A 26541-nucleotide genomic window follows, 5' to 3' on the forward strand; every position below is an offset into this window, starting at 1 on the left:
AGTACTCACTATGTTGGCTTTAAATTTCATTTACTGCATAGTTCTGCATTTGGAGAAGCAAATATGAGTCTGTGTATTATGTTAGTATCATCTTAAGGTACTAAAAGAGGACTCAAATGCTCAACAGGTCTCCACTCTTGGGTCCTGTAATGGAATGAGGCAACATTTCTTTTTTTTTTTTTATTAACTTGAGTATTTCTTATATACATTTCGAGTGTTATTCCCTTTCCCGGTATCCGGGCAAACATCCCCCTCCCCCCTCCCCTTCCTTATGGGTGTTCCCCTCCCAACCCTCCCCCCATTGCCGCCCTCCCCCCACCAGTCTAGTTCACTGGGGGTTCAGTCTTAGCAGGACCCAGGGCTTCCCCTGCCACTGGTGCTCTTACTAGGATATTCATTGCTACCTATGAGGTCAGAGTCCAGGGTCGGTCCATGTATAGTCTTTAGGTAGTGGCTTAGTCCCTGGAAGCTCTGGTTGCTTGGCATTGTTGTACATATGGGGTCTCGAGCCCCTTCAAGCTCTTCCAGTTCTTTCTCTGATTCCTTCAACGGGGGTCCTATTCTCAGTTCAGTGGTTTGCTGCTGGCATTCGCCTCTGTATTTGCTGTATTCTGGCTGTGTCTCTCAGGAGCAATCTACATCTGGCTCCTGTCGGTCTGCACTTCTTTGCTTCATCCATCTTGTCTAATTGGGTGGCTGTATATGTATGGGCCACATGTGGGGCAGACTCTGAATGGGTGTTCCTTCAGTCTCTGTTTTAATCTTGAGGCAACATTTCTTAAAATCCCTGGACACCCTAATATATAAATGAAAAGCACTGGAATCGATAATAAATTTTAAGGATCTACAAATGGCCTGGGTAGCCAAGCAACACTTAGCAATAATAGTTCAGTAAACAGATTGGAGGATGCTGTCTTTAAGTGTTGTCATAGATAATAATTATCTTAATTATTGTATATTTAAAGATGTTTTTATAGACAAGAAAATGCTTACAATATAATTTCCTCTTTTCTTCTAAAATTTTAGGACAGGATGAACAATTGAACTACCTTAAACTGTTGATAAAAAACAATAAACTGATTACATGTAGACATATATAATTTGATCTACAAAGTAAACAATAAAATCATCACTGTTCCTTTGTACCAAACAAGAGGAAAATATTTCTTTAGGTTATAGTGACCATAAGAATACTGTCTTCATTTGATTTTAGAATGTAGTTTTAAACCATGCATGTACACCATTATATTAAATGTAATCATAAATTGACAAATACACACTGAAATATTTAAAATATGAACATCATATAAATATAATTATTTATTTCTCCAAGTTTCTAAGACTTGTTTCATTATGTATGTATGTATGTATGTATGTATGTATGTATGTATGTATGTATGTAGATCTGTGTGAATGTACATGTGAATGCAGAATCCCAAAAGTGAGTATCCGAGTCCATTGACTTGCAGGTGGCTATGAGCCACATGAAGTGCGTGCTGAGCTATGAAATTAGAAGCTTTTGGTTCTCTGGAAGATCAGAAAGTGCTCTCATCTACTGAGCCATCTCTCCAGCTCCTGCTTTCATAGGTTTTGAGGCAAAATGATTTTGTTCAGTTTGTAACAAAAACAGAGAACAGCTCATGTTGAGAGTTAGTGAATGAGCACAGTGCTCTCTCTGGGCCAGGTTATAATATTCAATAATTAATATCGTGACATATTGATTATATTCAGCTCAGTCCCAACAGGCACTTGAAAAAAAAACACTAATTTGATTTGACATATCAATTGAAAGTTTTATTGAACCAGAAATCAATCTCCCCTGATATCTCTGTCCTTATATTCTATTCTTTGTGACCACAGATGTGTGGCAAGCACAGACTCTTTTCAAATTTTCAATCATCAATAACACATAAAATGACACTTATAAAAATGAAATATCATTTTAGTTATATTCATGTAGTGTATTGATTCAAACAATGAATATTTTAGGAGTTAGTAAATATCAAACATTGTTTTTCAGATGGGGTCTGAGACAGTAGAAGAAAAAAATAAATTCATTTGTTCTTATAATGTATGATCCAGGCTCAAGAGTGGTTAGCAAGGGCAATTAGTCAAAGTACAAATGAATTCCTACATTATTTTCTAGGGAATCATAGCAAAGGACACAAAATTATATAGGCAATTGAGTAGAGGTAGTCTTATTTTATTGTATAACATATATTAAGAAAAAGCTTTAAATCTAATAATAAATTATAATAATTCATACAATTTTGAATTAGTTTTGTCTTGTAAGCTATTTACTTTCCTTACCTAGTGTCATAGCTCTACGGAGAAGCAGCTACGGTAATGTATGCTGTGTATTTCATACTCTTTATACATGTTCTGATAATCTAAATATGACACTATAAATTATTTTAAGTGTTATTATAGATGATTTTATGCATATATCCAAACAGTTGCTTATAAATCCTGTTTAATATAACTCACTACTACAATGAATATTTTTATTTATTTTAGGAAATACTTGAGGAAGCCAGATAAACAGTTCCCACACATGGAGGGTCTGAGTGATCAGGATGTCTTTAATCACAACATCCCAGAAGCCCAAGTAGAATGGTTGCTTGAAGTTCAAGCTACAGATTACAACACTATTTCTTAAGGAAAATCTGTGCAAAATGATGGATTTTTCAATTGCTTTTTTTGGAATTGTAGGTTTTCTAGACCTACAATACTAATACTAATACTAATTAAATTCTAATACTGTCTAGTATCAATCAAACTTAATGTTTGTATTCATGAGTGCCCAGTCAAAATGAAGTAACTGAATGGACTACTTGAATAAATTAATGATCCTAGCTGGAGATATAAAAGGGTCAGATTGAACAGTTGTGGCCCTTAACGAGTTATTTCTCATCATCAGTAGGAGTACTTGAACGAATTAAGCATGTCAGCAGTGATTCTACTATAAAATATTATTAGGAAGTAGAAATTAAGAGACTGTAAGATGTGTCAAAAGGTGAAGGGACTGTCACGTAAGCTCATTCATTGACTTGAGTTTAGAGGTGAAAGGAGGGAAGGAATCAACTCTACAAAAGTGTCCTCTGGACACAACACATGTACTTTAGATCACATATTCATACAAAGAGACATCATGCATTCATTTATACATACATACTAGTAGGAAGGTAAGTGGTATAAATAAATATTACATAAATGTGCATTAGTTTAGTAGGAAGTTGAGCTAAAAACATTACTCAGAATGGGAAAAGAAATATATATTTAAGTCAATGATGCCAGTTATTTGAAGAAAAAACACTCTCACAAATTCTGAATATAATTCAAGAATGGACACTTAGTCATCACGAGAGCTTAAGGTATGTGAGAACTGATACCTGGTCTTCTTAACATTGTAGTTAGAGCATACATAGGCTGTACCCAGGCTCCTGCATATATGTATCAGGCTTGAAGCTCAGTCTTCATGTGGGTCCCCCAACAACTGGAGCAGGGCAGAGGGAGGTGCTGTCGCTAAACCTGTTGTCTGTCTGTGGAATCTGTGCCCCATCTAGGCTGCTTTGTCTGTCCTCAGTGGGAGAGGATGCCCCTCACCCTGGAGAGACTTGAGGGTGTCCTCACAGTCACAGCAAAGAAGGGGAAGGGGAGTAAGGAGAGGGACACTGTGGGACAGTTGAAAAGCACCCTGGTTCTCTGAAAGGAATGGTAGACATTTCACCTGACTCTCAGGAAACCAGGTCCATCACTAGCCCTCCCTAGATTTGTGGCCATTAGTCACGTAAAGGGCAACACCCCATGCACCTCCTCAGGTAGAGCACATGACTACAGGTCATATAGGCTCAAGAAAAATCTGCATTATAATGAGGTACCTAAGGGCCTGGAGGTTTAGCCAATGAAACTTTCCTTCCCTGATACTCATCCCTGCAAAAGGTATTTAATTTCAGTCCCACTCTGAGAAGGGGGTGAAGGTTTTACTCATCCACTTTTCACTATGACAATAAATGCCCTAAATCCATGCACTGTCTTTTCTCATCAGGATCTACCATGGGGAACCACAGAGAAGGCCTTCGCCTACAGAGCCGGCCGTTTAATCTCACTGACAAAGCATCCCTGTGCTCCTAGCCACCTCCACGTTCAAGCCTGCAGCCCACTGCTATCAAGCCAAGGACTTCTTCCTGCAGGATCAGCCGGAGCTCCCTCTTTGCCCCTCGACCCCGGGCTAACTCCAGCTCTGTGGGTCCCCACTAAAAGAACCTGAGAACCAGAAAGCCCCAGCATTTTTGCAGACCTGGGGAAACCCAAGCCAGCTCCGGCTATGTCCCACGCTCATACCATGCTTTCCCTACCCCCGGAGTAGTGTCCCATGGCTTCCCACAGCCTGACACCTGGGTGCCAAGGGCGTGGGGTAAGCACGGTTAACTTCCCTGTCCTGACTCCCTGAGCGGCCCTAGGCCTGTGGCAGAATGGACGCGGGACCCCACAATAATCCTACAACTGGTGCCTATTGGGGGCAGAAATAAGGTTGTAAAATGAATTAAATAAATAGATAGATAGATAGATAGATAGATAGATAGATAGATAGATAGATAGATAGATAGATAGATAAATGGAGGAAAAATACTGTGAAAGCAAGGCTATCATTTCAAAGTATTTGATTATGTGTAGTTAAGTAGAGCTTTAAAAGCAATCATTACTGGAGTGGAGACTCAGACATAGCTATGTCAAGGGTTTATATTTATTTATTTGTAGTAGGCCTTTTCTAGAGAAGGACAATTGACTTCAAGGGACAGCTCAGCAGTTCAGAACGTGTATTTGTCTCACAGAGTACGAGCTCAGTACCTAGTATGAATGTCAGCTGCCTCACAACTGCTTGTAATACACCACAGGAGAGGACACCAATTCTGACCAAACAGATGGATGTGCTAGTAAAAATAAAAGTCACCCAGGCCGTACCTCTGCTCTAGGGACAGCAGCAGACAGTGCCCTAGTACTAGGGGCAGCAGCAGACAGTGCCCTAGTACTAGGGGCAGCACCAGGCACTGCTTCAGCACTAGGCTTTGTCCTGAGCCTTGGAATCTAAAAATACTTAAACTGAATTTTTAAAACATTTTAATACTATCCACAAGAGAAAAATAGATGTGAAATTATAAATAGCTGTGCTGAAAATAGCACACATTTCCCAACTCAAAAACTAGATCTCTGACTATTGATCACTAATGGGACAAAATTAGAGAGAGTCAAATTCTACTGAGTTATTTTGGGTGAATATAAAGGACTTTCTGTTCTCATTTCTAGAGAACATTTTCTCCTTTGATTTCACTGTAATTTTATTTGTTTCCTTTTTTGGTGGTTCAGTTTAAATCCAAGGTCTTTGAACATACTAAGCAAACATTCTATCATTAAGCTGAATTTCCAAACCCTGATTTCCAGAGAATTACTTTAAAAAGAGTAAACCTTTATGATAATTTCTTTGATTCTGGGTCTTATACATGGTATTTTAAAATTTAGAAAATAGCAGAGTGTCATTTGATCTACAATTTTTCATTTCAGAGGAATTATGCGGTAGGCTTTGAGAGAATTGTTTTAAAGAAGAATAATTTTGTTTTCTTAACAATCATACGCTATTCAGGATGTGAACTGATACTTTATTGTTATAATATGGCGAGGTGCTGGCGACCTGAAGTTCATGGAATTGGCTTCCATTCTCATTCCCAGGTCCTATAATTAAGAATGATCGTGAATGTTAGCCAATTTCAGGTGAGTTACAGGAGGGAAGGGAGTGAGAATGAGGTAAGAGATGAGGTTGCCAAGTGCCAAGGTGTGCTTCAGTGTACCTGACTCATTCTTAGGGGTCATTTCTCCTCTCACCTTGACCTTGTTCTCACAACCATGCAGTGCTGTAGCCAAGTCTTTATGTTTTCTGATCTATCTCCTCTAATGATCGTCTGGACTCCATGTTTAATTTCTGCTGGCTTCCTTTGCTAGTATTTATCTTTTCACAGTTTTTGTCCAATTTTATAAGATTTCACACTCATTTTTTTTTCTTGGTAGAAAAATCTAATATAGAGCCTAAAGAAGAGAAATCTAATAGAGAGGCTAATGAAAAGAGAAATGAAAGAGTCAGGGTTTTGACTTGTCCAAGTGAAATTTACCTCTGAAAGCCTGGTGGTGTTTACTTTAAGAAAAACACTTCCTAGAAATTTTATATTCAATTCCTCATACATTTCCCTCCCACCAGGTCCTTATGTTCCTTCCTTACTTTGAGGCAGTGAATGTCTACAGGAAAGACTTTTTCTGTCATTTGAAATTTGGTTCCCAGGGAGAATCTATTTCCCATCAAATGTCTTTCCAATCAACAACTACTTCTGTAGAGCTGGGAGATGTTTTAGACAGGTGAGCCATGTTTGCACAAGTGTGAAGTTTTGAGTTCAGACTCCCACAACCTTCTTTAATGTCAGACATGGTACTGTGAACCTGTAATCCCAAGACTGGGGAGGTGGAGACTCTGGAAATCTTGGTTCTCAGTGGTCAACTAGCCTAGTCATGGATCTCCAGGTTCAATTATAGACACTGGCTTTCGTTCTTGAAGCATATAGAAAAACCCTTAATATTCGAAGGGTGCCAAGTACACAGGTGATCCCTGGATTCATGGAGGACATGTTTAAATCATGTGCCTGACATATTCCCACCATGGAAAGGAGGCAGGTTCTATAGTCAATGTTCAGTCAGGAAGTTAGCACGAGCTGCTGTGCAAGTTATTTGCAGTTAAGTAATCTCTGCCCCAGCAAACAAAGGTTATATGCAAATTAGGGCTTGGTTCTGGTTTCAGGCCTCAGTCCTGGGCAGGGATCAGACTGTGTGTATCAAGTTATAGAGTCACACAGTATGAAGATAAGTTTTCCCTTCTGGGGTATTTCTTGACAAAGCTTCTGGAAATTCCCTAAAGGGAATACATTTTGTTTTCTGGCCATTTCCTGTCTTTCAATGCACAATGCACTTCACCACCTGTGGCCACCTCTCATCTTTCATTTAAATGTAAAACTCATGTCAGCACCGCAAAGAGAAGCCTGAATGCTTAATATCCATTTTCTCAAAATAACATTTCTAAAGATATTTTTCTGAATTTTTATGACTACTTTTGTTTCTTTTTTGGACAAGTAGCTAGATCTGACATGTTGGCACATCCAGAATCACATTTCTGACCCTGGATTCTGGTTACAACCCCACTGAAATAATGTCCTCTTTAGGATTTAAAAATCTATGAGGAAGTCAAACTTTGATAGATGTACTAAAAATAATTAGCTAAATTTATGAGATATGCTATGAAAGAGGAAATACATCAAGGACATAACACCAGGGAGTGTGCGGGTATGGCTTCCCTGAGAATACAGCTGGGATCTGACTCTGCCAGAGAAAGGAGAGACTGTGAGGGCATTTACCAAGATCTTGGTGCATTTGCTTAAACAAGCAACAGCATTTCAAGTTGAGGAGATAAACAAAGATTTATAATTTCTATTATTTAGACGCTAGCCCTGCAGCATACTACTTTGAGAAGAAGAGCCAAGTTTATATACACAATAGTTTATCTGCAGGTTAGTTTCTTCCTGTCCGTCATCAAACCGTTGCAACGTTCTGTTTTTCAAACTGATGTGGAAACATTCAAGGATTAGTTTACACACACACAAACACACACACTCACACACACACACACAAACACACACACACACACACACACACCATACAGGTTACAACTTTGACCCTGTAGCTTGTATAAATGAATCTTATACTGTAGTATTAAAAAACCCAGTTAATCTGTTATCAAGTGAGAAGGGCTGTTAGAAGTTATGGTTTGGGAAATGATAGGATATGATGGGTTATATCGCTTGTACACAGGCAGCAGTCACTGCAGAGAGCTTGTTGTACACCACATATACAGCCAGGCTGTGCTAAAAGAAAGAAAAGGAAACTGGGGCCCCAACCTCTTCTTCCTCTGGGAGGAATCTTGATTCTCTTCATCACTAATGCCACTCTACAGCCTAAAACCATGCCTGGAAGACAGAGATAATCACTAAAAATACTGTGAATATATAAATGATATAAATGCATACATTTTGTAAACTGGGCAAAGGACCGTGGGTTAGGGGATTCTGCAAATCCTGAGTTTTCCCTTCATGTGTGCTACTCTCTGGTTAAGTTTTCATAAACAAATTCTGGTATCCTCCATTGTGTTTCAAGATAACGTACTGAAGTGTTTACTAAGATTTCCTCAGGACATTTATACATACACTTATCTGACAGATAAAAAATATTAACTGAGAGGAATTTATAATTACTGAGTAATTTGAGAGAACATGTAATTATGATATACTCCACCATTGTGTGAGGATAAACAGGATATTCCCAGGGATAATCAGGAGTCCAGTGGAATTCATTGAGTACAAAGCAGATCTCAGAATGTGCAGTGCTATAAGGCAGGGCACAACAGTCATGTTGCTTCAGCTTGAGAGGACAGTGGACAGCCTCATTCCTGCATTAGTCCTTGACTTCAGCTATCCTTAAAGAGAACTTCAGAATAATTTCACTATAAGTTTGTTCTTCTGAAGTGTTTCTAAATCTCCTCCTAGCCCTTTGTCAGTTTTAGGACTCAGTGTTTGTCTTCATCCTAGACAGACCTTTCTGAATTGCTCCCATCAAGGAAGTGGCCTATCTGTTTGGAGACTCTGTGGGTAGGCAGGAGACTTCATGAGTATCAGAAGGATCTCAGATGAAATCTTCCATGATGGTTGAAAACTATACTCTGAGAAGTACTTCTTCACTAACCCAGGCCACATTTTCACTGTAGCCTACTCCAGCACTGAGCCTCTTTCCAGCCTCAGGTGTCTTGTGAGCTCAATTGCTGACCTTGCTGAAATTTCCTTAATAGTTGACGATTTTTTTTGTCTCTTTCATTTTGTTTGATACAATTTTTGTTTTCAGAGCTCATATTACATGGAAGGAGTTTAATAACTGGGGTAGTAGAAGGAAGAAGTTTTTGTGTCACCAGTACTCATTTAACGGGACCAACAAAAATCAGCACTTTCAGAATTATACATGTAAAGGCTTCCATACAGATTATGTCTGGCATAATATAACTTTAGATTAATTATTAACTAATTTAATAAAATAAGCCAAACAACAGCATGTGAACATTTATTAAATTTGAATGTTTGGGGAATTGAAGGTAAAGCTTTTGTTCTCAAAATCATTTGAAAGTTAAAATAACTGTGAGCATTTAAGGCGAAGACAGAGAGATGCATTTTTTTTTTCTTCTTTAGGCTGACAGTCCCCCAGCAGCACCCTCAGGAGATGCTAGAATGACCCAATAAAAATGAAGTTGTTACAATTACTCTGAATTGATTGATACAAGGGACTTTGGGAATAATAAAATGGGATGACAACAAAATTAATTAGTTTTCTGCTCATCTGATTTGCACAGTACCATTGTCATCTCAGTTTTTGTCAAATATTTTGGTCTCATCAAAATCCCTGGGAGAAGTTCTGTGAAAGCCACCTCCAAAGGTCTACTGTGAGCAGAAGCAGGCAGAAAAGGAAATTTTGACAACTAAGAGGGTTCCTTGTCCAAATCATGTGCTTAATGCCAGTGTTATCTTGATAGATACTTTGAAAGCTTCGTAATTTATTTTTAAACTATAACATTTTTATTAATTATTTGAGATTTTTACATATGCTTATAATGTATCCTTTGTTTTGATTTATTCTTTGAGAATTTTATATAATATATTTTGATCTTTCTATTTCCTCTCTCACAACTTTTATGAGATCTCACCACTCCATCCATATTCATCTAACTTTGTGTTCTTTCTTAAAAACAAAAGCAAAAGCATAAACATCACCACACACACACACACACACACAGACACACACACACACACACACACACACACATACACACACACACACAAGCAATGCCCTTGGAGTCAGAGGTGGTAATCAATGCCAAGGAAAACTGTTTGCCAGACACAACAGGGCTGGTGGAAATATGAATCCACGAAGTCTGAGACAGCTTGAAGAAGACCCACATAAACTCAAACCAGCCACATTACCCCAGCATGTAAAGTACCACAGTATGTAAAGTGTGGACGGTAAACAACGTCCTAGCCCTACTCATGAGCCTATATGCACACAACATTCCTTGATCATGCCCATCTCTGATTCCTTCCCTTAACTCCTAGTTCTACCCCTCACTTTTCAATTTCATGTCATCACCCTCTTCTTGGTCTCTTAAATAACCCACAAAGTTAAATCTATGCTGCCCAGACACACATGGGCATGAGGCCATCCACCGTCAACAATCTAGGAGCAACTGCTTTAAAGAAAACATATCTCAGAGCACCCATCGACTATCAGCATTTTCCCATTTCCTTGACATGTTAAGCTTTGGCAATGCATAAGTTAGGAATTAGTGCTACACCATTCAAATCTACCTTTAAATTGCTCTGCCCTTTAAGCTTTCTCTGTGTTGACAGATATAAGCTGGTCCTGTCGAGCCATGGAAAGTGTTACTCACTAATTTCTAAGAAACTCTGCTGCTATACCTCTCACATAACTTCACAAATCTCTTACACAAACAAAATTGTGACTCAAAACTCCAGGTAATAACTCTTCCTTTTCACCTACAATTACAGATGATACCTGTATGCTAATTTATATCCTATACAATATTCTCCCAACACTAGAGAGAAACAATAAAGAAAAAAATCTTCTTTCAGCAATTTTAACTACATTTATAGAGTCTAAACTTACATTTACAGAGTCTCTTGCTAGGCAAGATTACAATCATTTTTTTCTCTCTTTTGCATGTTTTGTTTTCAAAAGATTTCAAACCATTCAAAGTTCACCATTCTCCCAGTTGGTGTAGTCACCTAGCATAATTACAAACTGTGTGAAAGTGATCTGAGGGGACAGTAGCCCATGGCCTTAGTGGTAAGACAAGCTCTATCCCTCAGGAATTGTGCTGCACTGGCTATTTCTCTGCTCACTGTGCTTAAAATTTCAGGTGATTAAATCCTTAAAACGCATTTTGGCATCGGGTGATTCAATCTCGTCAGGTAATTTTAAAGCTTTAGAAGCATTATCCCATAAAGCATTTGAACATCTTTAATTTTATTGTATCACAAACAAATTATTTCTCCAGCACATAAATATCCCACCTGTAGGATCGGCCTCATCATTCGATATTACAATATGACAGTAACCAGACGCCTCTTATCGCCCAAGCCAAGGAATCTGCTATTTGTCACTAAGCAACATTCAGAAGCAAGTTCCATTATTATGCAAAATGCATTCAGGACCAGAAAGGCTCACAGAGAAAATTACTCCTCTGGTGAGATATTTTGACACAGGAAGTCTTTCTTCATCAAAGATGAAAAGCAGCATGTCACTCCCTTCTAATTACTGCCTGCCTTCTTAGAGTGTAGAGAAGCCAGTACTCTGTGGTAACGGTCACAAAGCCTCGAAAACACATATGGTTGTGGACAATATCTCAGACCTCAGCTGTGTCTGCGGCCCTTAACGCAAAGGTGATTTTTAATTGTAACTATTAATCTTCTTTAAAGAGAAGAAAGGACATTTTCTCTTCTGTATCTCTGCTACTTCATCTTGCTGTCAATGGAGACCTTTCTCATCTTCCGAGATGCCTGTGGCATTAAAGTGTAATGATTGCCCACATTTGCACGGCAGAGATCAATCTAAAGAATTGTAAACTTATTAAACATTAAAATAAAGGGTTCCCTTCTCAGTGCGCACGATTAACATCCCTAACCGAATGTGAAGACTGAACAGAGAGATGCAAAATTACTCATCAGGTATGGAAACTAGTTTTAAAAGCTAAAATCCTGGCCAGGAGCTTGAGAGAGAATGTTACCACATAGGGATCAGGAAATAAAGAGCCTGGCATCACTCATGTGCAAACCCTAAGTATCATAGAGGTTACCAGTTACTCTGCATTGCCTTGAATGAAGGACACAGGACCTCTGTTGAGGGTTTGTTAATGGTGATGATGATGAGGATGGGGGCCTTGGGGCTTTCTTTACCTTGAAAACTCCCTGTTGATGATGCAGTTACTGAAACTTTCTCTACTATTCTTCCCCTCATTTTGTCTCTGAAGGAAAAGAGTAAGGAATATATGCCTGATAAATTCCCAAAGAATACAAAGAGGACTGCCATCATACTGTTGTTACTTGTTGAACTGTCTTTTCCATTTCATGTACATTTTGCTCCATTTATTTAACAGTGTCTTAAACATGCCTAATGGTGTGTGGGTGGGGGAGTTGGTACAGGTACATTCTTAAAATTCAGGTATTATTTCACAATGCAGCTCATTAATCTAGAGAGGACATCAGAGCTAAGCCTTGGGGAATGGTCAGTTTCAGATGCAAACGTACACTTATTAGGATATTTAGAGTGGAAAGATGAATAAGTAGGACCACGTGTGTATCTGCCATTGCAATTCCGAGTGACCTCTAAATAACTCAGCCATCTCTTTCTTCTCTCAGAATCTTCTATGATTCAGTGCATCCGATAATCTTGGCGAAGTCTAGGAGTAGGTTTGTTCTTTGCCAATTTCCAAAAGCATGACTCTGAAAACTCTAATTTACCTGTTGTAAAACATTAGCCCTCATTTAGTGAACGGCTATTCTTTGACAAAGATTAGGATGGGTGGTTCACTTTTTCTTTAATCCACAGAACTATGTTATGAAAAAACATACCATGTCACATTCCAAAGAAGAGAAAAGAACAAGAGGACTCCATGCCCAGGAATATTGCATAGTACAAAACCCTAACTTGTCAAGCTGGGGAACAGAGTGTAGGCAGGATGTTTGACATCTAGTCCACAACCCCTCTCTCTTAAAGAAAAATATTTTGGACTCTTACTCCAGGTCTAATTTACATCCTAATTTAAACTTCCAGTTTTTTCAACAAATGAAATGTCTTCCAAGTACTAAGTTTCAGTTCAATTTTTACCCTTAAAGGTCATCTTTAATCAGCTCCCTGAGTAATTTATTTAATATGTATAATTCACCATATTAGAAATCTGCTCTGAACTCTTCAGTTTCACCTTTTTGTCTTCTTTTAAAAATTATATGTACGTGTATGTACGTGAACTGAATGCAGAGATGTGTAAAGGTTCATATGTACACATGTGTTCTTGCATGTATACACTGGAAGTTCTTTCACTAATTATCAGTTTATTTTTGAGACATGAGCTGGGCTCTCAATAAACCCAGAGCTCACAGATTTGATAGGATACCTGGCTAGAAAACACTTATCCTGTCCCTCCTGTTACAGATGTCCATGACTGACCTTTTTGCTTTTTTTAATGGGATCTGAAGTTAAGTCCTTATGCTCCTTGGTAGTGCAGGCACCTATCCTCTGAGCCCTTTGCCTACTCTTACTGCAGATCTTAAAGGGAGAAACTTTGAGGGGTAGAAAGGCCCACCTCTCCACCTTCCCAATCACTTACCAACTCTTACACAGGGCTGTCAAGTTCAGCATCTCTTCCCCGTTCTTTTTTGAAAGATTCCATTACTATGACCAAACATTTAATCATGAGACAAAGGAAAGAAGCTTGTTCTTTCAAACTCTTCTGAGAGTTATCTTTAAAATAGAGTGAGTTATTTTACCAAATCTTTCTTTTGACATAGGAGACACTAATGAATGTGTCATATTATGTCAAACAATGCTTGTCCACTGGGCAGAAGGGATTGAGAAAAGAAGGCTGGGTCTTACCCACATCCATCTGCATGCTCAGGCAATTCTTCTATCTCCTCAGTGTGAATTTTAGATGAGGGCCTGTCTTTCCCTTAGCAAGGAGGGAAGGCTTATGTGATAACATTAAACACTATTCTGTGTACTTCAGTGAGGAAACTATGCTTAATGCACCTTAGATGAGCTTGGAAATTACCATTTGATGCTAATCTTATAACCACTGGAGAATCTGAGTGAAAAGAATGTGTTAGTGCTGTAAATTGTGATACTTTAGGAAGTTAACATACAACAACAATACTTCTAAGCTTTGCAAAAAACAAACAAAAAAACTAAAAAAAAAAAACCCACCCAACCTAATTTAGTTAAAGCCATCTAATCAAGAAATAAACACAATTAGCACATTAATTGAAATCTTAATTTACACAAGCCTTATTTGTTTGCCTTTTTCTAATACTGTGTCATTCATAAATACTACCCAGTGCCCTTTCACCCCTCCAGTTCTTTCACAGGCACACTTCATACTTTAAAATACTAAAAAACAAAAAATTGTGGTTCTTTTTAGGAAGCACAAAAGGTGGCAATTTATAAAAAAATGTTTTTTTTACCAAGCTTAAATCATGTTTTTTAACTACAATTTCATTTTCTTTTTCAGACACAAGTACAAAAGGAATGCTCTTTTGTATTTCGGAGAAAGAATGCAGATGTGGGAAATATAGGGTGGGGTTTGAGCTAAAAAGATGACTCACAAATTAAGAGCATTGCTGCTCTTGCAGAGGACTCAATTTCAGCTCTCAGCACCCATAAGCAGACTTTCAACCTTCTATACTTCCAGTTCCAGGTGGTTGGACATTCTCTTCTGGCCTCTGAAGGGACAAGTCATACACGTGGTACACAGAATATATTCAGGCATAAAATAAAATTAAATAAATCTTTATAAGATAAGTTGATCTTTCTTGACTTTTTGGAGACACAGTTTTTTCTATGTAGCTCTGGCTGTCCTGGAACTCTCTCTCTGTAGACCAGGCTGATCTTAAACTCAAACATCTGTCTGCCACTACTTCCCCAGTGCAGGGATTAAAATCGTGTGCCACCACTGCCTAGCAATAATTTAGTATTATTAAACAGAAAACACATAGATTTCAATGTACTTCAGTTTATCATTTGTTCACAGATACTTATTCTATCGTATCCTGCCTAATTACTTTGTGTCACTGATGGAGACCATGGCCATGGGTTGGCTTGACCTATAAACTCTGATCAGGAAGATTCATTTAGACTAATTCCTAGGAAACATTTTATAAAATCCGGTGATTGACCTCTTATTTCACATTCCAGGGACTCAGTTATGATCTACTCGCATGGTTCTGGATTATTAGAAAGCTGCTCTCAAGCCTTTCTGCAGCCCAACATCTCATCCCAACACACAATAAATAAGGTCCCTGTGACACTGTTTCTCATTTTGCAGCATACAATTTCCTTTCTACTTAAAAATTTATGTTTTTTTCTATGTTTACTTTATAATTGATTCAATATTTCTTAACCAGCAAATAATTTTGGCAAGGGAATTTGATAATAATGAAGAATAAATGTTGCCAAGAGTGGCAGCACTTTAATCCCAGTACTTGGGAAGCAGAGGCAGGTGGATTTCTGTGAGTTTGAGACCAGCATGGTCTACAGAGTGAGTTTCAGAATGCCAGGGATGCACAAAGAAACCATTTCTCAAAAACAAAAACAAAACAAAACAAAAAACAGAACCCAAAATAAACAAGTACATATCTAGGGAAAATTAACCAATCTTCATGAAGAATTAGGCAATGCCTATAAAACACATATATAAAGAAATCATAGCGTTATGTCTCATGGAGGCAGGAGGATCACTTTGGGTTCAGTGCTTGTCTGCCCTATACAGTATCTTCTAGCGTAGCATTTGCCACAGAAAGAAATCCTATCTCAAATAAGCTAAATCGACTAGTTCAAAATTAAATGAAAAGGATTTTCATGGATTGAAAGGCTGAATAATAAATACCAATTTTGCTTAAAACAACTTTCAGATTTCTTTGTATATTTATCAAAATTGTAGCATTTTTGTTTTCAGAAGTGGGAAATTCATCAAAACTTTCATATAGATTTTCTTAATAGACTATGAAGAGCTGAACTGATATTGAAAAGACAAACAACGCCCCCTACCAAAATAAAACAAAAAAAGCAAATAAACACCACCCACCAAAACAAAACTAAACAAAACAAAGCAAAATGATGTTGAATAATTCAAATTTCCTGATTTAGAGCCTTTTATATAGCTCTAATGTTTAAAATAGAGTAATACTTATGTGAATATAGAAAAAAGGACAAACCCAGGAAACATTCTAGAAGTAAAGTTTAACATTCATTTCCAGATTACTTTTTATAAGCCTACCAAGACTTTAACAAGTATGCAGTGTTCTTAACAAAAGACTTAGGAAAACTGGGTATCTACCCATCATGAACTGAATTCAGACCCTGACCTTATACTACAAATAAAAAATTAAGAAAAAATGTCTAATACCTGTGTGCCACTCATATAAATATGACCAGTTTGAAGAACATGAATGGGAAATTTTTTTTTTTACTTTGGCTTCTACTTTAGATTTTGGGCATGGCCCTCAAAACATAGACGAAAACTACAAATTAAGAAAATTTGACTTTATTAAAATTTGATACATTTGCTCATCAAAAACTACTGTTGTGAGAGGAAAAATGAAAATCCCCAAAGTGAAAAACGATTTGCCAAGTCTACATGTGTGATGTAGGAACGTGGTTCGAGATCGTTCACATTAGAGAGCAAAGTTGCAATCCAGTACAACTGGGCAAGCACAGCAGCCTACTGGAGAATGGACACAGGACCTGAGTGAGTGCACACGGATGAAGCGTCCTGAGAGGGAAGATGCGAATGTTCAGTCAGACATGAAAGCTCTGAGCACGGATGATCTTTGGAAAAATGTCAATCAAACCGTGGTGTTTCTGATTTGCATCCATCAGGAGAGCTATTATAAAAAAGAAATTAAAACTGTGGCCAAGAAAAAGAGCTACTGACTCATCTAACTCCTTATAAAATAAACAATAAATTTTTCTCTCAGAACAAAGAAATGATAAACATTTAAGTAGATAAATACTAAATTACCCCAATAAGATTATAGAGAATATTTACACACTGAATCATGCCAACTTAAAATATATCTAGTTATTATCCCAAGAAAATAAAATAAAGAATAGAAAGCAGGCCAATGCTAAAAACAAATAGAATTGCTCTATAGATAGAAACAGATCTATGGCAATGACGCTCAGAGACATCTAAAGTGATGAATCCTGAAAGACGCTACATGGAAAAATCAGTTTTGGAAAGATGAAAGCTCAAATTACACGTTAAAGAAGAAGCTTCCAGTTTATAAACATTTAATAGGTAACTGGTCTCACACATTGATAGTGTGTATCTGAGTGGTACAAGAACTTTGGGTAATAATTATATCATGTGACTCAGAAACAAAGTTCAAGTGTGTTCTTATGCTCACACCAGTCAACATGTAGGGACCATCCATATGTCTTTCAAGGGATGAGTATATAAACAAACTCTGGTATATAATTAAATGTAATTATAATTTATGTTCATAATACTCGAACACACATATATACTATTCAGCATTTAATACAAGTAAAATTTTAATATTTCATGTGATATTGATGAAATTTGAAGCAACTATGTTTGGTGATATAAGATAGGAATATTCAGTGTATGGAGCTATGTAATTTTATTGAAAAAACTGGACTGTTAGGCCTGTTCACAGGGTATGACACTGACAAGAAATGAGCAGATCAGAAGGGGATGCAGGGCACTTCAGGTTCTGTTTCAAATAAAAGAATTCTGAAATAACATTGATAGATGCACAATACCCAGGGAGAATTAATGCCATGGCTTTTACTTTACTGTTACATTTTGGATGTGCATTAACCCACTGCATATATAAAATAAGAAGAGGATGAATCGATGATCTCATCAAAGCACCACTCTAGGTATCCATTGTGTAACACTCTCTCCCATACTGTAGTAGACACAAAATGATCATAGCCAATAAACGCTCTGGTATCAGGAACGTATCCCAATGACAGGAGCTTTAAGTCCAAATCAATGGATGCTAAAATGAAAAGTAAAATGAATATAAAGTTACTCTGTTTAGAGTTTTCTCTGAGTGATTATGAATGTGCTGCTAACAGTTCTTAGATGTAAGTGAAGAGAATCACGCAAATGTGATTTGTGTAATCTTTTATTGGTGGTTACATTCTGGAGATGAAACTCATGCAAAACAAGAACTCTACCTCTAACCTATACCCTCAGATCAGTTTTTGAAACTTTAATTTTGAGACAAGGTCTTGATAAGTTGCTCAGGCCAGCTTTGAGCTTATTCTGGAGAGAAGGGCCTTGATCTTACACTTTCAATTTAGCTTCCCAAATTGTTGGGACCACAAGCCTTCACTACCAGTCTGGACAATACTAAGTTGCTGTACTGAGTTTTGTTGTGTCATAGCACTCAGTGGGATATAGGACTTCTGGGTGATGAGCTGGCCTATTTTGCGAGCAACTTATCTAAACACTTGAGATTGTATCACAATTTCTTTTGTCCACAGATAATGAAATAAAAGGAGAAAGAGTAGAAATGGAATTCAAGACAAAAAGAAAATAGGACTTAAAATATGTAAAATTCTAATCCCTGTCAAATTTTAATCAATGGTATTCGTTAGAACATTTAAGCTATGATCAAACTAACCTTAAATAATGATGTTGGGATTGTTACATGAGACCTGTTGCTAGTCATCTTGCTTCAAGTTCATGGTCAGCATAGCCAACTCTACTACCTTAGCTAATGGAAGTTTCGCTTGGGATACCCACAGACAGATAGCTGTGGTCCAGGAGCTATGCAACAGGGACTATCAGCCCCTAAGCCATGCAGTGGTGCTACTTGGACATCATCGGCATGCATTCATGCCAGCATGCCTGCAAGGAGGGTCATGATGTTGAGAAGTGAATATTGTTGCCCTATTAAGAAGTAGACATACTTGGTTGAGTAACTTCCCACCCTTTTTGTCTTCCTGTTTTGTTCAGAGTGGAAATATCTTCTCCATGTTTAGTTTCCAGGAGCACAGAAGAGAGCACCACATTGCGTGTGAGAAATATTTCTGTATTGGAGTATTGTAGTAATAAGATCGGCGGCTTCTACTCTGCCTTTGAATATTCAGTTCCCAGACAAAAGACATATAGCCTTTAGTTTTATAATAAACCTTTATAGCACTAGAGCTGAGCAGGTATCTATTCTAAAAGTACTATAATTTACTCCCCCATCAATGACTCTGAATTATAACTTCCATGTTCGATCTGGGCAGATCTTAAGTGTTGGCCAGTCCTCATGGCCATGTTTTCATGATTCCTGTACGATGTCATCTTGTCCTACTTCCATCTTCTGTCTCTCTTTGTGGTAAAGCCCTCAGACCACAATTCCAGGAAACCAAACTTCACTATCTCTTTCCTGCTCTGCTACAGGCTGTAGGCATCTTTATCCACCAATCAGGGATAACTTGAGAGCAAGGTTATACAACTTCACCTGGGTCTTCATGGGGATTCTCTTGTTTCTGGAGGCAACCAGGTCTAGGGAGGGCAGTATTTTATCATTACAATACACAGCAGAAGACCAAACCCCAACACTGTAGAATAGGGAGCAGAGACACCTGGCTTCTATAGATTCAGAAATTGCCTTTTTGGATAAACTACAGGGTATGAGATAATCCAGGTTGCTTGCTTTTGACACTCTGCACATGGCTTGTAATAGGGTTGGATGCTTTGTGTAATTCCATGGGTAATGACAACCTCAAAGACTTGGGCCTGTGTTAGGGGCCTAGGTATTTTCTTTATATCTTACCAGTTTTTCAGGTATGTGATAAGGGAAGCTTAACATTTGTCAGTGTCTGTGAGGACAATGTAGGAACTACTGTGAAGTCACAAGAGCAGCTGCCTTCAAAGGTTGTGTTTTACTGTTCTGTTGTTGGTGGGCATGCTGTGGTCCCATGCTATACTCAGTGTCCTCATACTGAATTTACATGTGTGTGTCTTTGGTATGTATGCTTGCAAACTTTGATTAACTGCATGGAATAGGAGGTTTGAGGAAGAGAAACCAGGAAGGTGGATGATTTTTGAAGTGTAAGTAAATAAAATAATCAATAAAAAGATGAAAAATATATCTTATTTGGTTATTAAATTGCATGATTTCACACTAAGTTAAATCAAGACAGCACAATAGCACAGTGGGGTAAAAGACACTTGTGGCCAGGCCTTGATAGCTTGCATTTGACTTTTGGGTCCTGCATGGTTGAACAGACAGACTGAAGTAAGTTGTTGATAACATTGGTGAGTATGTGAGCATGAATGCACCCATAAAGAAACACATACAATATGGTAATCAATTTAATAAACAAAATTTAAAATATTGCATGAAGTAGTAGGGCTGAATCTCAGAGAGAGTACTGCTAGACATGCAGGCCTCTGCTCTGAGACTCGGAGCTTGGCAAACTAGACAGACTGGTATTTCCTTCTCTTTGACTCGGAGATCTTAAAGTTTCCTGCTTCTCACTGTTGTAATTGTAATCCTTTCATTTTTTTCAAATGTTGAGGTAAGTTAGTCTTTAAAAATAGAAACTTAATTTAATACCAAGTAAAGAATCTAATTATGTCCTGAATCAAATCCCACCAAATAAGAGGTCTCATTTACTTCAGTAATAATTCCATTAATAGGTTGACTAAACTGAATTCTATTGTGTGTTCTCATGAAGATTCATCAAATGTGATTCCATTTATACATTAAAAAGCATTATATTTGTCAAATACTAATGACCCTAAAATTACTATTGAAAACAAAGGACCTAAGAAGGTTTTCAAAAGCAGGGATAGAATACTTCTTGCAGTGTTTGAAAATAAATCCATTTGTTAACCTTTGTAAATGATCAGTTTTAATTTTGAGAAGTTTTCTATGGGAAAAACTATCAGTGTCATCACAAATTGCTGAAACTCCAGGCCTGGCTGACTAAGCTGATTTCAATGAAAACACTGTCTCATTTTTTCTCATCTGGAAATTGCAGATCACCATTTCCATTGGTTTCTAGTTGATGACTCTTAGATACTAAGGGACCATTCACTTTTCTGATCAACTTGATATATGCTACTACATGACTTTTTGAATTGTAAAAATGTTTGTTTAAAAAAAACCAACCCAAATGTTTCTAGAAAGAACAACCAGCCCAAACCAACAGAAAAACAAAAACAACAATCTGTTAGCCAAATCTGATTTTTTTGGTGGAATCATTTAATTTAATGTGCAAAGTATATGTCTCTATTGGGTTTTAAAAATATTTATTTATATTATTTTAAATAAAAATGATTACACAATTTCTCCATTTCCTTCTACTTCTTGGAACCTCCCCAGTGTCTCCCTCCTGTTCTCTCTCAAATCCATGGCCTCTTTTTTTAATTATTATGGTAATATATAGCTATACAAATAAACAAATAAATATAGTTATACAACTTGCTCAGTTCCTTTAGTGTATACTGCATGTATATGGCTTTAGGATTGACCAATTGATATTGATTAACCAGTGTGAGGGGTCATCCCTGGAGAAAATTGGTTCTCTCTTAGCAGTCATTAGTTACTGAAAATTTTTTATCTAGGGGTGGGTTACTATGTAATGTTCCTCTTCACCTTGGTATATCAACTAGTATTATTATTCAGATCTTCTTTATGTAGCCATATTATTGAGATTTCATGAGCAAAGTTTTCCTGTCATATTTAGAAAACACTATATAAGGACTTCTGCTCTTCCAGTGTTTCTGTCACACAAATACTGAATCCTAGTAGAGAACCTCTTATTTTCATGTGCTTAATCTAGTATAATGTCAAACTCTTTTCTAAATACTTATCCTTATATCCATCATTAAGGGTAGATATTACCTCCTTAAGGAAGCTGCTTCTAGCAGCCAGCAGAGACCATTGCAAAAATCACAATTGATCCTAATACAGAGAACAGTTGATACATTGTCAACACAATCCCGCTAAATCTCCGAGATTGTTCCTATCACAATCACAGAGAGCAGGGTAGGAATATTTACAACTCAGGACAATGAGGTTCAAGGTCTTTGTTCACCCAGTGAGATGCAGAAGGTAAAGGTGCTTAGCACGAAACCTATCAACACATTTAATTCCAGGACCCATGTGATGGAAAAAATAATTTCTCAAAGACGGTTCTTCCAACCTTCAAGTACATGTGATGGCAGAAATAAATGTGTGGCATACAAATACAAAATAAATAAATTTAATAAAACCACAATGCCTGTGTCAGGAGACACTATCTCAACTCTGATGTAGAGGTCATAGTAGAAACATACCATTCATAACAGAGGATATTAAACACCCACATCTGACTAAGGAAATATAGGAAACTTTTTTTGGGCAACTTGACAATGTTTCTTAAAAGCATAGGTGCCAAAACATTCCAGATTTTCAGGATTTCTTCCCTACTGCATCCCGTGAAGTCTACCGTGTAACTTGCCTTTGAATGTAGCTCTCTGTCTTTTTGCAAGGTTAGGAAGGACAGGTCTGAGCTGCTGTCGCTGAACAGTTAGATGTCAGCAGAGTCCCACACTCTCCTTTACTGGGTTGTTTTAGTTTTACCTTCTGTTCTTATGTTAAACACTCTCAAGAGTCCTTAGAGCACACAATATTTCTGTTTTGCATCAGGAAATTATGTATTTTGACAGTGCATTACATGGTTGGTACCCACCGATGTTCTGCTATACATTTGAGAGTGGTATGCTGAAGCAAAACCGAAATGCTGGCCATGTGAAGCATCTGTCCTCTGGGCAAGCATTGCAGTAGGCAAACCAATGTATACATCATGGTAAGTAATGGGGGAAAAGTAACATACAGAATTGCCTGTCCATCAACTAAAATCCACCCACATTCTGGAACCAGGTTCCTCCTTCCTTCAACAACTCAGCACCAATGCCTCCTTACCCTCATTTCTAATATTTCCCTATGTGCACACTCTATATCCACTGTAAAGCCCATCAGCACAGTCTAGCCTGTCACAGTCTCCGATCCTGCTCAGAAGGAGCCATTCTGCATCACTCCCTCTTGCTTGAAATCTGTTGACTTGTATGATTTTTAAGACTCTCCTTGTTCCCAATCACCAAGATAATCTTTTATCACAAAACCCTTCCAGTACAAACCCTGACAATTGTATTAGTTGACATTTGATAGACTAGTATCTAAGGATCTCTACCTTAATCACAGAATGCAGAATATCAATTTACTTAGAGGCTAAAGAGGCCTCGGGTCAGGAAAACCCACTATGAGGTGGATTACATGTTCATATTTGGCAACTAAGGAAAAAAGGTGCTTACAGGTAGGACAAGGGAGCTCAACATCAAGTGAGTAAATATATTGGGGACTTTCCTTTCAGCTTATATGTGCTGCACCTGTTTTCAGACAATCTCCAAATTATTACTTGAAGACAATGGGATAAAGGTTTTTTTTATTATTAGGACTAAAAAAACTCTACTTGCCTAAATTCTGGCATCTTCTATTTATTTCCCTCTATCAAAGCATCCATTTCCCTATTTGCTAGAAAAGACAATGACTATCATGCTGGCCTCCAGGCTTCCTTAGAATCATCATCCCTGTCCTTCCCTGGGCTTCTCCAGTTCCTGTTCTTCCTTTCCCTAACTTCTCCTTCCGTGTATTGTTTTTGGTCATGTATTGTCTTTGGCCTTTTCTTTTGTCTGTCTCTCTTGGACCTCATCTCTCACTCTCTGCTTCTGTGTCCTCTTATGATCATAGTCATAGCTGATTATAACTGGTTATGTACTGTTTTCTCTCCCTTTTTTGGGATACTTCCAAATACCTCTCCCTTATATCTACCAAAAAAATCAAATCAAAACAAAACAAAACAAAAGCAAAAAACCTTTCCTGCAAACAGGTCTTGGATTGGTCATATCCTCCCTTTATAGACTCAGATGAGAAGACAAAGAATAAATGAATGCAATGCAAACTCCAGAATACAGGTAAGAAAAAGTTGTATGTATTATGTTTATTTTTTTTCATTATTCTCATTTTATGAAGAAAGTTTCCAAAGCAACACAAGGTCAGTGTTGAACAACAAAAGGAGCCACTGTTTGTTAGATCAGAATTAAATCTCTCTCCTCCCACACACATATTGCTACTATTATGTAAAAGGAAAAATACAAGTCAGAAAAATATATATTGTGGTGAAGAGAAAGAACTGTAAAAACCATCTCAGCTGTATCAGTACTTCAATATTCATCAAAACCTGCCTGTGCTTGAGACAGGTAACTTACACAATAACATTCAGTCTCTAGCAACCATCCAAGGCAGATAGCATTTATTTCTTGACTTTCCTTTTAGCAATGTAGAAGCACAATTTTTTTTAAGAAAACCAGTACTCTAGTAACATAACAGACTCTCTGTAGACTTCTTGACATATTAGCTTTCCTGGATACCCAGAGAGCTTGCTTCTAAACACGCCCCAAATCCCAGACTTTATATTTCGTTGACTGCCAGGATATATTGTTCTAATCTGTGAAGAACATCAAGACATGCCCTTCCCTATTAATCACATTTGTCCCACTATTGTATCTGCTTTAGATTTAAACCTTTCAGGCAATAGCAATGTCTATTTGACAAGATAGTAAACGGAAATGTGTAAGCCTTTGTTACATTATAATCTGGCAGTAGCCCAGGGAGATATTTTAACTCTACATTTTATAACACAACATTCAACTACATTAGAGTGCAGGGTTCCTTGGCTGATAACTCGTCTGGTTGTCCAGAGACACTTTTGACTCAAATGTGACCTTAGTAACATTGAGCATTTAAGGATAATCTTGTTAACATAGAACACCATATTTTCAGACATGAATCATACATTGCTTTATAGGAGAAGTAGCAATGTTGGTTTCTGTCTGAAGAGTTAGACATGAGGGTCATGTTGCTAAACCCAGGCCCTAACAAGCATGATCATGTTTGTATGCTTACTTTTTTATACGGTGAGTTATTTTATAAAACTCTGATGCTTATGTATTATGCTTGTTAGTTATTTAAAACACTATCAATTAAAAGTAGTAGTATACATTTTAATGCTAAAGTAGGACACATAAAGTATAGAGACATGGGTGGATTGATTTCTATCTAGATGAAAAACCTAGTTTTAGAAGATCACCACTATTTCACCAGCTTTGTCCTTAGCTTGCTCAATTCCCCTAGAATCTAGAAGGCAGAGACCCTTTCTGACTCATTGTTGAGGAAACAATGTTATAGATGTAGATGAGAAAACAAAGATCAGAATTAGAAGTATTTTTGGCCTGTGGCAAATCACACATTCAAAAGACAGGTTTATGTAGTTAGTGTATCAGAGCAGGATGCTTGATTCTCATAACACCTGCCAGAGATGCATCATGAGAATTAGAAACCTCAACTGGGTGACCAGAAATGTAGCACTAGGGGCTGAGCGAGGAGTGGTAAATGATCCTCTGGAACAACTATATGTATCTTAATAAACAGAATATTGGATAGAGATATGAAAAAATCATGAGCTTGGTGATGGGGAAAACCAGAGAATATTCAAAATTACTATGAGATAAAGATTTATCACTGAATATGGTACCATTAGAAACTGCATAAGCTCATGAGCTCATTATTGTGTGATCTCTCTGATGTCTTTTTCCTTGCCTTCCTAGTTCCTATTTCACACACTTAAGTGATAGAGATAATCTGAAGAGTGGATTTTTAATTTCAAACATTGAAAGAGAAAGAACCAACTCATTATGAACAAATTAAAGCAAGCAATTAATTAAAGCAAACTTTTTTCATTTTTTTAGAAAATCAATGTAGATGGGCTGCTTCACTCTCAGGTCATTCATGGATGTGAGAAGACAAAGGCTTAGGAGGTTCAAGGGTAAGGAGTTAGAAATAGGGGATTTGGTGGGCAAAGTAGAAGGGCTTATACGAGCAAAACCTAACCATACCAAGTTACACCTAATGACCTTTGAAACAAAAAACATGGTTGCAAGTAGGCTTAATAAAGTAGTAATAACAAGGTAATCTTTTTTTAAATTAATCGTCCCATTCCTTTACATCTCAAATGATATCCCATTTCCTGATAACCCCATCCAAAAACCCCCTATCCCATGATATCGCACTTCCCAGTTACCTCTCCACCAGTCCCCAGCCCCCATCCCACGTCTGCTATTTCCTATCCCCTTTACCTGTATGCACGTGCTCCCCAAGCCACCCACATTCTCCTGCCCAACTGCTCCAGCATCCCCCTATGCTGGGGCATCAAGCATCTCATGGACCAAGGTTCTCCCCTCTCCTTGCTGTCAGGCAAGACCATCCTCTGCTACATATGTATCTGGAGCCATGGATCCCTCCAGGTATACCTTTTGGTTGGTGGTCTAGACTTTGGGAGAATTGGGTGGTCAGGCAAGTCTATGTTGTTCTTCTAATGGGGTTGTAATCCCCTTCCTCTCCTCCTCTCCTTCTGCCAGCTCCCATACCAGGTTCCCTGAGCTACATCTGATGGTTGGCTCTAAGCATCCACATTTGCATTGGTCAGGTGCTGGTTGAACTTCCTCAGAATGCGCCACACTAGGTTCCTGTCAGTATGTGCCTC

The 26541-nt window shown here is 37.8% G+C and overlaps 1 protein-coding gene across 4 annotated transcripts in view; it reads right to left on the bottom strand.

The window, feature by feature from the left end:
• Cntn5 (contactin 5) overlaps window positions 1-26541 on the bottom strand; it is a 1231995-nt gene that overhangs the window by 888602 nt on the left and 316852 nt on the right. The gene's annotated exons all lie outside the window — the stretch shown is intronic.

The sequence above is a fragment of the Rattus norvegicus genome, chromosome 8, assembly GCF_036323735.1.
Source record: "Rattus norvegicus strain BN/NHsdMcwi chromosome 8, GRCr8, whole genome shotgun sequence".
Taxonomy (NCBI): Eukaryota; Metazoa; Chordata; class Mammalia; order Rodentia; family Muridae; genus Rattus; species Rattus norvegicus.